The sequence below is a fragment of the Plodia interpunctella genome, chromosome 8 (genome assembly GCF_027563975.2).
Source record: "Plodia interpunctella isolate USDA-ARS_2022_Savannah chromosome 8, ilPloInte3.2, whole genome shotgun sequence".
Lineage (NCBI taxonomy): Eukaryota > Metazoa > Arthropoda > Insecta > Lepidoptera > Pyralidae > Plodia > Plodia interpunctella.
The window spans coordinates 10,281,005-10,295,859 of record NC_071301.1 but is presented as its reverse complement, the minus strand read 5'-3'; the positions used below and the strand labels follow the sequence as shown (position 1 = coordinate 10,295,859).

At 33.5% G+C, this 14,855-nt stretch overlaps 1 protein-coding gene across 8 annotated transcripts in view; it reads right to left on the bottom strand.

Annotated features, from left to right (window-relative positions):
• The window catches only part of gogo (golden goal), a 183,036-nt gene that overhangs the window by 61,407 nt on the left and 106,774 nt on the right, over positions 1-14,855 (bottom strand). For all 8 annotated transcript variants that reach the window (XM_053748409.1, XM_053748410.1, XM_053748412.1 and 5 more), the window contains one exon: positions 6,368-6,397. The gene's annotated coding sequence lies outside the window, so the exon portion shown is untranslated. The remainder of the gene's footprint in view (positions 1-6,367; positions 6,398-14,855) is intronic.

Genomic DNA, 14,855 nt, shown 5'->3' with positions numbered 1-14,855 from the left:
AGTCAATTTAAATAACAACCGATGTATGAATATAACCTGCGTATCTGTGTATTATATTTTGTTTTTCCATTTTGGAAAATTACAGAAAAAATGTCACTGTTTTGTCTTGCACTCTATATATATATATATATATATATATATATATATATATATATATATATAGAGGAAAGTTTCATTTCGAGCTCAATACAAACTACTATATAATGTGATTGATAGATAGGTACTTAGTTTAAGTATTTAGTCCCACCAAAGATAATACATTTATTGTTTAATTATTTATAATAGTTTAATTATAGACAATAGTCTATAGTTCATATAAGTATTAACCATTTCAATATAATATCTCTCGCTTTATCCGAAACAAAAACAATCATGACGGAACGGTTTTTGAAGAAAAAAATCAGAAAGTCGTTAAGAAAAGAAAAAAAGGGCATTATCTGCGGAAGTTGCGGCGATGAAAGAAACTTGACAAAGAAAACATTAATATTTTCCCAAACCAGTAAATATGAGTTGCAGAGTTCAGATTTGAACATTTGATATAAAGTCACTAGATGTGAACATTGAACTAAACGTCGATTGTTAAAACATTTCACAATAAGACACATCTGAGTTTGGCATTGAGACGCCACGTCGACTGACAATTAACATAAAGTACGTACCTTTTTTATAAAAGTTCTACTTATACGAATGGGGATAAACTTTTTTTTTTAATTACAATTTACCATATTGCAAAGTGTAATAATGAATTGTAGTAAAACGCGATAATCAAGTAGAATTTATACCATACAAATTTCTATTCATTTTTTAAATATAAATTTATGTATTATTTTTTATCAGTAATATAACAATGTAAGTACACAATATTATGATTGTGATCAAGTGCTGATGAAAGAAAATATATATATATATATATAAAGAATATATATATATATATATATATATATATATATATATATATATATATATATATATATATATAAAGATCGAGCTGACCATCGATCGAGTTCCCCTGATATCACAATCATCACATATCGAGTGTTTTACTGCTAATACTGGTGTCGATTTTATTCAAGCCTAAAGGCATCTGACATGACTTTTACGACTACCTACCGCCATCTAGTGGCAGGTAGTCGCATACACACTAGTGAACTAAACTGTCCACCAGTGTGCAGGTTTCCTTGCGATATTTACGGTTTATGAAAACTACTTCATATGACTTACTCATGTGACATGAGTAAGAACCATACAAGATAAAAACTTATGTGTCTCGAGTAGGATTCGAACCTGAGACCTTTCGATCACAAGCTGGCCACCACCGATGCTTTAAATCATACCGATATTATGATTCGATATAATAATCAATCATAGCTTATTCAAATTGATAAAAATCACTTCGAATTTGATTAAAGTTTGTCCAGTTAAGTATAACGGATCCCTTGTTTTTAATCAATGTTTTAAAACAAGGGTTTCAAAGGTAATAAATCCCAAAGTAGGGATAAGAAAAACGCTTAACGAGAAATATCTATGAAAACTTGTAAAAAACAGCAAGGGGACAAATGAAGTAATGCTATTACATGTAATATGTAAACTTTTCACATCCAGGCCCTTGTTCTTGTTCTTTATTCGTATGTATTTTCCTATTGTGAAATTGTATGAATTTCTAAAGTTAGATTTCTTGTTAAGAAATTCTTTTTTTTTAGAGCAAGGAAGTTTAAAAGCTTATTATTTGTCAAGCTTATATCAAAATCAAAATTAAATCATTTATTTAGAAATTAGGCTTTCACAGGCACTTTTTCACGTAATATTTTAAATTGAATGATATTTACCAAAGCTATAAACTAGCATTTCGGAACGACCACTGCTGAGAAGAAATGCCGAATGGAACTCATTCAAACTGTGTTGGTCCCTGTTATGCCAGAAGGGCTTACCATTTTTTAAATATAAATTTATTATATAAGTCAAGATCCTATTTGTCATAAAACCATGGAGGTTAATTTCAGATATCTATCTAAAATTTGTCGAATAAGTTGGGATTTAATCCTTATCAGTCTGTACTTTACAATTTAGATATACTCGTATGTAAACCATGATTAGTAGGTTCACGACTGTTTGAAGGCTGCGTGTAGCGTTTCATTAGTGTCGCACATTTTTTTTGAATAAAGAATCTTTTTTTATAAATTAAACATTTATAAAATTAACATTGTGCCAGTACTTTACTTAATTATAAAATAAGATAATTAAATTGATTCCTGTGCATGGTACAATTTAATAGATACTAATGACAGCCCGCGGCGGTGTTCTGAAATTCACCCAGGTACTCCATGTAGACATACTTAATCCTATAATTAGCAGCATATATGTCAGTCAACTTACCAAACGAATTATAGATCGATTTTTTTATCAATGAAATAAATATTGGTTCATTGAACTTTCATTTTTTCAAATTATAATTTACCATATTGCAATGTTCGTGTAATAAGGAAGGTATTGTAAAACGCGACAATCAAGTAGAATTTATGCCATGGTTAGTAAATCCACTGAATATTCATGAATGGAGGGACATGGAAAATTGCATGTCTGAAAGACGTTCCGTTTCGCGCAGCTGTGAAAGAAAAGTTGGATAAATCAAAGGTAAAAATAAAACAAAAGACTTGTTACTTGTTACCCGAACGTGACAAAAGTAGCTGAATATATTCTCGTTTTATTTTCAAAGGAGTAAAGTTGCTTTGTGGAAGCGGTGGTGCTGTAATGGTTAAGACGCCCGCCTGTAGATCGAAAGGTCCCAGGTTCGAATCCTGCTCGTGCCACATGAGTTTGTATACCAATCTGACTCATGTATAGTAGTTTTCATCGTTCACCACTTGCTTCCGGTGAAGGAAAACATCGTGAGGTTATTAAACACTGGTTAATTATTACTAACTTGTGTGTGAAATGGAGAAGACAATGGCAAACCACTCCATAAATAACGCCAAGAAAGTTGTTTTGTGTGTTTCATTCCACGTAACAACCACGACCCTCAGCCATGAGGAATACGACTATGAAGAAAAAGAAGAAAGATGCTTTATTTGGCTAGTAAGTAATTTTCAAATACTTGTATTATTTCTATTCATGACCAACGGTTATCTAACTTAGAAAATGCCAACATATTATTATTGGAAAAGTTCATTTTTACAAACATATTACCTATATTATTAACTTTTTTTATATTATGGCATATTTATTACTTATGATATACATTCCAGTGTAGGGATCTCGCTTTAGAATAGAATCCCTTAACATCCACGCGTGGATGTCGTACAAAGCGGGTACAAGGGATAACCCGTCGAGCGCTGAAACAAGAAAGACAATCTGTTGACACGCTTTGGCAATCACAATATTCCCAATGAGGATGTGGTCAGACAGGCGGCGTAATGCAACCAATAACAGGCGAGAATTAGAGTTAGAAGGATGCTTGTGATATTTCTTAGTAAAAATTGTATAAAATTAGATAAATTCGGTATAATCAGCATTGAAAAACGTTTCGTCTTTTTCATTAATTAATTAACTCACTTCTAAGTAACTGGGAATTAATTTTGCCGACTAATTTTCTAAGAAAACCTAATAGCACAACAATATAATGAATTACTAATTGTTTTATCAATTTAAATTATAATTAATCAATACATTCATTAGTTGATGCTGTTGACAATCATAAACGAATCAATAAAACCACAACCAATTGTATCAATTAAAGTTATTGTTTAATTATAACGTTATGTTCCATGTAAAGTAGTTCTTATAACATAAAAAATAACTGTATATATGATACGAGTAATTAACTGTAATTTACTTGCTCTATCTATTACACACTTCCAAAGCGCTGGTGAAGAAAAAGCGCCACAACAAACTTTACCGTAGTCTTTTTCTAGTTTCCGCATTTCACTCTCGTGAAAATTTCATGGATAGTATTGTTTTGGACACTACTCTGTGCATAAACCAAGTTTCATAGGAATCCATTTACTGAATGGAATTTCCGTGTTTGATTTACAGGCACATAACCAAATTGCATTCATAAAGTTGAATAAAATTTTAAATTATTCCGAACGGAATAATTTAAAATTATCACTATCAGATAAATATTTAACACTGGCGTTGCCCTTTCAAGGAGGCGTTTCTGAACTGATTATATTCAAATCCAATCGTATCAAATCATAGGAACTTTTGCCTAGATCCTGACATTTGATGACAAACGAAAAAGTTTATCAAATGTTTATCAGGTCAAGTGCTCATTAATTAATTCGTGTCACGCTATAATAAGTATGCTGTTCTTGTTTGTCATTCTTTCAAGTTAAAACGTAGCAATGTTGGTGTGATTTGAGATGTGGAAATAACTGGAAAGCTGGAGAGTGACGGAGGCTACGATTGGTCATGAGCTCAGCCTTAGTCTAGTACAAGCAAATGTATTTTATATTTAACTTGATTATTAAACTATAGTGAAATGATTTACTTGTATTTATGTTATTCTTTACAGTCGTATTCCTCATGGCTGAGGGTCGTGGTCATAACGTGGAATTAAACACACACAACAACTTTCTTGGCATTAGTAATGGAGTGGTTTGCTATTGCCTTCTCCATTTCACACACAAGTTAATAATCAACCAGTGTTGTGTCCTCACAATATTTTCCTTCATAGGGAGAAGCAAGTGGTGGTCGATGACAACAACTACACATGAGTTAGATTGGTATACAAACTCATGTGGCACGAGTAGGATTCGACCCTGGGACCTTTCGATCCACAGGCGGGCGTCTTAACCATTACACCACCACCGCTCCCATTTTTGTTATAACCAGTTATTATTAACCAATTAACTTCATTGAATTCCAATACTGTCAGATCCACGTCCCCAATCCAGGATTCGACTCCGAATCCTAGGCGAGTTTTGGCACTTGATATAATGCGTCGTTTGGCCCGCCGCCAGCCGTATGCAGTATTAACGTATTGGACTTTATGCAGTCTTTGTACTACCAAAGATTGCGTTACTCTCGATGATAGTAAATTCATTCTCTCCCTCCCTCTCTCTCTCTGCATGTTCCCGATTTCGTTCAGGGTTGTGAAGCCGCAAAGCCCGCGGTCAACGTAAAAAAAAAACACTTATAATTTGGAGATTCGGCTGTGGTTTTACAACCGGTCGCCTGTCTGAAGTCAACACTTTCTGGGAATGCCTTCACATCTACGAGAGAATAATTATGTAGTGGTTTTATTCTAGTGCGGGATCCACATGTACCTGGGTGTATCTCCGCACCGGTCCAAACGCTCGGAGATCCACCTACCTACATATATCAGTCTAGCATTCCCAATCGAAGTTTTTATTGCACAGTGTTTCAAAGTTTTTGTATAGGGATCGAAGTAGCATAGAAATATTTTTATGAAATTCAGATTTAGAGGATACGAACGAAATAGCTCAATTTGTTTCATCGTGTTTGTTGGTTTTTGGAAGAAGTCATAAAATAAATGTAAATTTTCGCTGTACATTTACCTTACATAATATGCTATATTCCACCATAGGTCAAGTGTGATTAGTTATTCATCTGCTGTAAAAATAACAAAACACCTCACAGGCATAGGGAAAAGATAACTAAATGATCTTTATGTGACCGTAATAACGACGATGTCGCGATGAATTCGTGTGGCACAATGTGTCTTTGTCTGTACGACTGTTGTAAGATTGTTTTCCCAAACAAAATTCAAAGTGTTTCTCAAAATAGAATAAGTAATAAAGCAAACACGTAATTTTGTTTACGAACCCTCAAAAGACGCGCAATCTCTTTGATGTGTGTGTATTTGTGACACTCGAACGAAAAAATGTGTTAACAAGGAGACAGTACAGTTCATTTCCAAAAAGTACCCTCCTTTTGGAAATGAACAAAATATAATGTTATTATTGTATTGCAAAGGGACCAACACTGTTCAAATGAGTTTCTTTCGGCATTTCTTCTCAGCAGTGGTCGTTCCGAAATGCCAGTAGTTTGTAGCTTGTGAGAAATAACTATAAATATAAAAATTGACGAGAAAAAGTGCCTGTGAAGGTCTAATTTCTGAATAAATGATTTGAATTTGAATTTGAATTTGAGATTTTGTTTGATGTATTATTTTTGGTTGATGAAAATTGGAAACTTTTGCTCGTAAGAAGACCACAATTTACTCTCTGTCACACCAGTTTATCAAAATAATGTGTAATTTATAATAAATAATTAATCTTATTTTTTGTCTCGTCCACTGTCCGCCAAATCACAAAGTATGGTAGTTTGAAATAAAGACCAAAGCAAATCAAACATTCCTGTAATTATTATACTCATGTTGTACCTATCAATACCTACCAATACTTACTTTATTTCATTTATGATGATTGAAGATGATCTGAAACAAATAGAAAAACAAAATTAATTGCTAAACTCACTCGAAAATGCTAGATCAAAACTTAACATTGCTTAACTATTAGACTCAATAAAATAAACCTATATTTCTATGAACTAACACAATTTCAGGAAGTTTGGTTGAGTAGATAGACGCTAAAGTAGCATACAAACTTACTATCGCGTTTTTATAATGTTTGTTCGGATTAAGATAGATAAAAATTAAAAAAAAAAAACTATTTATATGTAACTAAAGTATATATAATAACAAAATTAATTCCGCTCTAAGCCAACCTTTTCCAGGAAAAACAAATTGTTGTCATTCAAAGGAAGATATTACAGTATCCTCAATGGAACTTGCAAGGGTTTTTTGTAAAAATATCCCTCATTATTAAGATTTTACCTGGCAAAAAGGCAAGTTACAAGAATAAAAATGTACAAATCAGATATCATGAATAAGAGAATGTATTCTAAAATTATTGTTGAGAAATAAACTCCGCTGTGTGGTTTAGTAGTTACTGTCCGTCCCGGCTTCGCTCGGGTAAAACCATAATAAATTACACACTTAAACCGTCCTCATAAATAATACTATCTATTAAAAAACCCACAAATCCGTTGCGTAGTTTCAAAGATCTCTAAGACTTTGTTTTATACTATGTAGTGATTGAAAAACAGTTTTATTTTGTCGTTCAAAATATTGAATATGTTGAATACGTTATTGCGCGATAGTTTGCGACCCGCCTTCCTCAGGAAGCACACTATCTATTGGTGAACCGCATGAAAATCCGTGCAGTAGTTTTTGAGTTTATCGCGAACAGACAGAACTTTGTTTTATAATATGTTAGGATAAGGATATTATGTTCGGTTTTGTAAAATTTAGGTCACAATTTTTCATTGGACTGTTCTCGTGTAGCCAGGTTTTTGGTAACGAGGGTCGGAGGCTCGAGTCGTTAGTCAGTCTGGGAATCGATAATTAATGGAGAATCGACAGCAAACGACCGACATTCTTTCGATTGTCGATTTCGATGGGTTACGAACGATATTCCATTGGTAGGAATCTGTTATCTGTGAAAGCTTGGGTTCCGTAGTTACAACGTCTGCACTATCATTGCGTTAATGTGTTCAGTATAAATACTTCCTACTATTCTATAGAAATTGACTAATCAATTCACAAAATAAAAGTATTTTTTTACGGTACGGTGGAAGTTGTACTCCATTTACAGACAACAGAATGCCAAGTTTCTATATCAGGTTAACAGCTCACAATAAATTCAATTTGAGCACGTTGTAAAAAATTTTACAATTTTCAATGAAATACTTTACATACATTTGAATATTCTTATTAATGAAATGAATAAAAACCCAGTGGTATAATAATTAACTTAATAATGTATGGCTTTCCCAAATCACTCTGTGACAGTGGACGAGATATTATGGCGCATCGCAAGCCTTTTGGGACTAATGAACATAACGTTATTTGTTTTGTAAAACGTGCAAGTACTATGGTTGGACGCCCTCTGCCTGGGGACTTTAGGACCATAAATCAACGGCGGACTTATCCCATATAAGGATCTCTTACAGTCAACCATCGGAACCCGAACAATGGTGGCAGAGCATACTGCAATCATACATAATACAATCATATACAGAAACAATATTTAACACATTTAAGTGGAGTCCCTTAATATTGTGATTCAAAATTCCAGTTGTTGAAATTTCCACCAAAATCGAATTTACAAAACAACTACAGACATTCCTGAATACATTTGTGGAAGGTTACAACTCGTTTTGTTGAAGTACGAATGCTGTATCAGTAACTTTCCTAAAATTGGAATAAACTGATTGCGGGAAACTATATCAAGTTTTGGAATGCTTTTGCCTATTATGCATGTGAGATTGTGTTTATATTTTTGTAGAAACGATTAAAAAGATAGTTAGCTACTTTTTGCCGCGGGCATAGCCGTGGACAATAGCTAGTAGACCGTTTAAACTTAATAGTTAAAAAAATAAGTAAGAATATCAATAAAACATTTTTTGCGATAGATATTCCGATGGCCTGGTTCACAATATTGTAACCTTATTCATTCCATTTTGAGTCAACATTTTGACATTGACAGAACGAGACAAAACAAATTTCAACTTAAAGCTGCCTTTAAGTTTTTTTTTACGAATTCTTATTCGGTTAAACTTTTAAAATACGGGTAAACTTCTATAAAGTAAATTCCAACTAAACTACCGACATGAAACGTCGGTGACTAAAGCTAGTGTGTGAGGGCAATGTCTTGTGCTCAGCGAATTAAAATGGCTCACTTACAGAGACTGTGCTAAGGATACCGAGGCTCAAATGGCGGTTTTTGTAGTCTAAAGTACCGTCAGTAAATAAACTATCTTTCTTTTACCAGGAACGCTATTTTGTGACAAATCGAAGAAAACGTTTATACTGTTATGGCATTTATGGCGCAATTGTCATCCTATCTCGATGTTTTGACATAAGAGCTAACGATCGCCTGTCAAATCATTCAACATACAACGATTCAAAAATACGAAAATTATCAAAGCAGAAATCATTAAACTCGAGCGTTTACGGTAAGTCTCCGTTTTGAAAATAACGCTCCAGGCTAGTCGGAGAATAAGAAAAAAAAAATTTCAGTCAATGGGTTGATTAGCAACTTGTCAAATAAATCTAGACGGAAAAAATAGATATTAAACAAGACTGGAAGGACATTTTTGCCATAAGAGGCCAAATAAATGACTAATTAAAGTATGTGGCCATCACGTGAATCTTGTTCCTTGGAGGATTGGATGGATTCCAAGGATTTTCTGAATCTCAAATTTAATAATGAATTTATATAGGTATCTAATATTTTTATTATTATAGTAATATATAATTATTTTTTATTTTGCCTAATAAATAAATTCATGTATTTTTTTGTCGCTTGTGGTGCTCAACATTTGATTATTATATATTATTATATCTATCTACAAAATATAGGTATAGGGTACAATTTATCTCACCTAGCTAGCTCATAAATATAATACTTTGCTATTTTTCAACAATCTTATTTGCTGTCGGTACAGTCGCTGAAAAGAAGCCATTAAAGTGGGGTTTTCATAGAAATGTCACCCATTCGAGGTAAAGTTCCAGGTTCTAAGGCGGCTTGCACGCCTTGAATTGTTAAAAAATAAAAAAAATAACTGGTAAAGAGGGCTTTTTATTAGCCATATGTTTGGCCACACGATATACACCAAGCGTTTTGAATGAAAAACGTTAGTAATATGGGATAGGGCAGCTAACGAACTAATAACCACATTTTATCCCAGTGTTTTATATAGCCAGTGTGTCCCACTGCTGGGCACAGGCCTCCCCTTTTGCCTGCCAAAGTTTTATGACATATAAATGTAATACAGCTTTATCTATATTAAATTTCATAAAAATTATAGAACAGTTGTGCAAGCGTAAACACAGACTTTAGCGTAAAGACCGATTTTAGTATACGTTGTGCTATTATTCTTCTATGACATTTAACATGGATATTATTATATCATATTGAGTGATTTATTACTAATTGGGTGAGTTGTGAACTATATTGAGTGGTTATATAATTGTTCACGATTTTTTTCAAGCTGTCAGAAGCCACTTGGAGGCGAGTAGACACATACACAAAAGTGAAATATATAATCAACTGCACACCACTAACAGGAAACCTGCGCACACTGGTTTCCTCACGACATCTTCTTTCACTGGACGCAAGTGATGGTCTGGGAAACTACTAAACATTATTCAGATTGATATACAAACTCATGTGACACGAGTAGGTATTAAACCTGAAATACTTTATATCATCACCAACCACTTCTTCGCATATCCAATTTAATATTATATAAACAAGATCTCCTTTCTCATATTCTCATAATATATTCTATTGAATTAGATATTTATCTTGGGTATTAATAATTTCCTGAGCCCATTAAACCTGTCATTCCGAACCCTTCATTGATATAGTGATGCAGATAAAGCATACCTTACTAATTCTATTGTTATGTTCAATCGAGTATGGCGTCCTAAAATGATCGGATATCGGTTAAGGCCTGCCCCATCACTAAATATTAATATTGTTGGTAGTATTTGTATAGATAACGTATAAATTTATATATTGCCACTTATCGATACAGCTACAACTACCATAGGTGCTATCGTAGTTGTTAAATATGGTGGAGATAATACTATAATACAATTATTGATAAAAAAAATAATTTATTTGCTACAATAAGTATAACATTTTACAAGATTGGTTGACATACATTGCAGAAATTTTACAAATTAATCTTATTAACTACGACTTGTTCACTAGGCAAGCCTGTATCCAAGAAGTCAATTTCAACATATAAATCAATTAAAAATACAGGGTTTCCAAGCCAGATAGTACTTTTTACATAAATTTAAACTTAACTTTAAACCAGTGGTCGTAAGTGGGTCTGGTAGTGAATATTTAGACTCAACTTTCAATTAATAATATTTCTTTTATTGCGTCGTAGCTTTGGGTATACCACCCAATTATTAACTATTTTCTGGGCTTCAGGTATAGATCTTTTCTTAATGTCACAAAATTTAACTACATAGTTGTAAATATGTATTTTACTAAATAAGCCTAATTTTTGTCCAAATCTTGTATTTAGTAGGGGGACCGGAACTCGAAAAAATCTTCGATTTACCAGATACTCATAGTTACAGGTCGAAAGAGCAGATTTATGCATAGAGACCGACATTTTTGAAACATAAAGTTTGCGCACGGTAAGCACACAAGTTTCTGTAAATTCAAATTCAAATAATTTATTCAGAAATTAGACCTTCACAGGCACTTTTTCTCGTCAATTTTTATATTCATAGTTATTTCTCACAAGCTACAAACTACTGGCATTTCGGAACGACCACTTCTGAGAAGAAATGCCGAAAGAAACTCATTTGAACAGTGTTGGTCCCTATCATGCCAGATCGGCTTAACATTATTGTTTCTTACAATGTTTTTTTTTTTCTAATAATATATAAAGTTCATCTATCGGGTATCTATACGGTTTGCGAAGCATGGTCTTTAATAACGAACGTTGAGCTCTCTCAGCTCGAATGATAAAAGTCTTGGCGGAGTTTCCCCAACATGAGATACAATACATAGTTATGGATTGACATTATTATTATGGTATTACAGCTACGATCTTCACCAACAGCCTGGTGAAGACCGTAGCTGCTAGGCTGGACGTGGATTGCGCTCGCATGCAGCACTGGACTCGCATCCACCTAGCTAAGGACACCAAGTGCTCTCGTAATTTTAATATAGATGTACTAACATAGTTTGTAAGACACTCTGTTACTAACACTATATAGGTTTTTAAACCTGAAATAAATGATTTTTATTTTATTTATTTTTTATTACGTTCCATATAACGTGAGTGTGGTTCTCGCCATAAAATAGGACCACTAATCCACCCAAGGATGTCGTACGAGGCAATTAAGGGATAGTAAACCATAACAGCTGCAAGAGCATTCCTAATAGTGTTGACGTCAGGCTGGTGGCTTGAGGTGAAATCACAGTCGAATCTTTCAAAATAAAAGGTATATTTTTTTTACGCGGCTTCAGGAAGTCTAACAGGAAATGTAACCAGGAACACGAGACGATGAGGGAGACACCAGCTTGTGACATGACCTGATTACCTGTTTCTAGTAATGTTGGCAGTACATTTCCAAAATGGTTTTATTACACCATTATATTGACACATAACTTTTAGAAATCATATACCTAATGAGATGAAAAAATTAAGGACCCGAACCAATCTGTGGTTAAGAGCACAATCCCTGGACACAGAGTATATAGAAGTCTGTACTCCGTGTTCCCGGTTGGATACCATTTTTTCGCATAATTTTTTTATCCCAATTTAATTTAGCATAACGAGTTAGGCATATATTTTTTTGACATAATAATATTTTGACATAATAATATTTTGACATACTTGTTTTTTGGCATACCTCTTCAATAAACATCATTATAGTTTAGTCTAATGTATTTTACCATAATTTTGATTTGCATAAAGCTATAGTGTAGCAGTAGGTCAGGGTGCGGCGGGGTGGCCCTTGGAACACCCATAAGCCGCCAATATGCTTTACAATTTTATGCTTGAAAATTGTTACGCTTATGGTAGGTATGCGTAAAAAAATTGTGCCTAAAACATTATGCCAAATTAATATTGTGCGTAACTATTACTATGTAGTAAAAGTATGCCATGTTAAATTATGACATAACATTGTATGCATAAAAATAGGGTTCGTATCGGTCATACGAGGTGACTTCAATTCACGCCGAAGCCAAAATTTTTTCATCTAACATTTTCAGGATTTCCAAATGGCAAAATGAAGGTAATTTAGTACATAACTTCTTCTTCTTCTTGACCTTATCCCACTCATGTGGGGTCGGCACAGTATGTAAGTTCCTTCTATTTCGATCTGTCATTTGCCATATCCATTGATACTCCTTTCCTGTTCATACTATCCTTGACACACTCCATCCATTTCGTCTTAGGTCTTCCTCTATTCCTGGAACCCTTTACTTCCATCTTTAATGCACTTTGAGTAACGTGATTTTCATCTCTTCTTAAAATATGCCCGTGGGTACCAGCCTAACCTATAACTATGTAATTTCTCATTAACTGGTGCTACTTTCATACTTCCTCTTACACACTCATTCCTTATTTTATCTAATCTAGTTTCCCCGCACATCCATCTCAGCATTCGCATCTCTGTCGCATGAAGTTTCCTTTCATCCGTCACTTTCGTCGCCCAACATTCAGATCCATACATAACTAAACTCTTACTATTAAGAACTAATTTTGTTATGGAGTGAATAAATATATATCTTTAGGACCGGTACTATAAGGGCTGAATTCTTACTAGCTTCCATGTTTGTTTGCCTGTTTGCCTATGATTTTCCCGCTCCTTTCGTGTTCCATGAAACGGAACGGCCCATTGATCAGTTACCCTGTATTAGTCCCAAGGATTCCGTCTTGAAACCTGGCCAAGCATGTAATATTAATATTAGGTTATTCAAATTCAAATTCAAATTCAAATCATTTATTCAGAAATTAGACCTTCACAGGCACTTTTTCTCGTCAATCTTTAAATTTATAGTTATTTCTCACAAGCTAGAAACTACTGGCATTTCGGAACGACCACTGCTGAGAAGAAATGCCGAAAGAAACTCATTTGAACAGTGTTGGTCCCTATCATGCCAGATCGGCTTACCATTATTGTTTCTTACAAAAAAAATTTTTTTTCTTTTCTTTCTAATAATATATAAAAGTACATAATGTACATAGTCAAAAGGTATATCAAAACAGGTTATGATTGTGATCCGAGTGCTGATTATAATATATATATATATATATATATATATATATATATATATATATATATATATATATCTATATATCTCATTTATATATATTGAACCTTGAGTTGAAAAGGTTTAGCTTATACATAAACTGCAGTATTTTTTTTTTATGATTCGAAATTTGCCTTGATCTAACCTGATGAGAAGCGGTAGACGTGGTCTAAGGTATTATACGTAAGTTCAAAATAATACCTAATATTTACTTCAAAGAAATGCTTTGCAATTCCGCAGGTTTATGTAAAGTTTTTAAATTAAAATAGCATCGACATTGTGTCCAGACAATACTTCGAAATGACGTGCCACTATAATGGATTGTATTTTAATCTGTTCACCAAAATAGCCTCATTTATATTCGTGAGCCGGTCAATTATTACCGAAATTAAAGCCTGCAGGAAAACACGGCGGATTGGTTTTTAGGGTTCCGTACCTGGAAATAAAAAACCTGTCCTGTTCTTTCTTGAAGTGTATGTAATATATTAGCTACATTAAATTAACGATATAATTTAATGTAGCTAATATATATAATAATAAATACAATGAAAATAGTATCATGGACGAAATACGTAAGAACCGATATATACCAATAGACTTCAATTTCCTAAAATGTTTAAATAAAAAACTGAATGTACACACACAAGAAAATCTAAACTTTTTACAGTCCTTACCAAATAAACTTTAAACTCAATAAGAAGAAAATTCTCATTTTTTTATTCTTTACCCAACAATGATAGGAATAGATAATCCTAACTAATATTATAAATATGAAAGTAAGTTTGTTTGTTACCTCTTCACGCTCTGTCTACTCAACCAATATTCTTGAAATTTAGCATACATGTATTTCGAAGTATAGAGAAGGACATAGGACAAAAGGGACATCATTCATCCCGAAAAAAATAACTGTTCCATAAAAGTTACGGAACCCCCATTGCGTGGGGGCCGACTCGCGCTTGGCTTTTTAATTTGCTACTAGTGAGCGGCGGTAATTGACTGTCCGAGGCAGGACAAATGGGATGAGATAGTTGTTAG